This window comes from Elaeis guineensis, chromosome 8, assembly GCF_000442705.2.
Source record: "Elaeis guineensis isolate ETL-2024a chromosome 8, EG11, whole genome shotgun sequence".
NCBI lineage: Eukaryota > Viridiplantae > Streptophyta > Magnoliopsida > Arecales > Arecaceae > Elaeis > Elaeis guineensis.
In genome coordinates this window covers 24,758,860-24,759,725 of record NC_026000.2, presented here as the reverse complement: position 1 = coordinate 24,759,725, position 866 = coordinate 24,758,860, and the positions used below count along the sequence as shown (strand labels likewise).

General features: G+C 43.2%; 1 protein-coding gene across 1 annotated transcript in view; it reads left to right on the top strand.

The window, feature by feature from the left end:
* The first annotated feature begins 498 nt into the window (after positions 1-498).
* Positions 499-866, top strand: part of LOC105049845 (BTB/POZ and TAZ domain-containing protein 3) — a 9,216-nt gene continuing 8,848 nt past the window's right edge. The window contains exon 1 of the mRNA XM_073262254.1: positions 499-649. The gene's annotated coding sequence lies outside the window, so the exon portion shown is untranslated. The remainder of the gene's footprint in view (positions 650-866) is intronic.

Below are 866 nucleotides of genomic sequence, written 5' to 3'. Positions count from 1 at the left end.
ATATATTTTAAAAAATATAAAAATATATATTTATCTAAAAATAATAGACTCAAAACTTCTATAAATATAATTATGATCTGCAGGTTTTGGTTGTCAAAGTACACCCATACAAAGGAAATATTTGTATGCCACACACCACATATAAGGTGAAAAAGGCAGGACGGATGGTGGTGTCACCCCCACGCCAATGCCTTGCATTAATTTACACAACAGCACCAGAAGCATAAAAATTTAGTGCTTTGCCGCAAAACAGAGAAACCATTAATAATAAAAGCCGAAAAGGTCAACCTATGGCGGGCCCACAAATACGTGCACTCCGTGGTGGGCCCAGGCCTACCTCGGGTCGTGCAGATCCCGGCCACCGACCCGCCGTGCCGCGGCCTTTAATTACACGTGGCAATCTCCCATTGGTTTCTTTGCGCTTTATTGCACGTGAGGGTCGGCGGGGCCCCGTCGGCCACAGGCTTCTCGAACCTCTGCTGCCTATTTCTGCACCGCTTTCGTTATCCCCTGCAGAGGGGGCCCCAAAAAAAAAAAAACCCTCGACTCCTCTCCCTCTCTTATGATCTCTTTGTTTGAACGCTCGGGGTAGGGAGAGGGGATCTATGGTTTTCGATGCATCTATATTTTCTTCCCGCATAGGATCGAGGTATGTCCATCTTTGATGGGAAAAATCCAAGTTTGGATACGATTTTTGAAGTTTTTGTTGGATGTGTTGAAGTTGTATGCTGGTTCTGATCTGGATGTCTAAGAACTGAAGCTTATTGTTGCAGGATTTGATTGATCTTGGATAGAAAAGTTGTTTTTTTTTTTTTTCTTATGTATACATTTGGTTGGTGGATTCTGCAAAGTTCGGTTGCTATTTC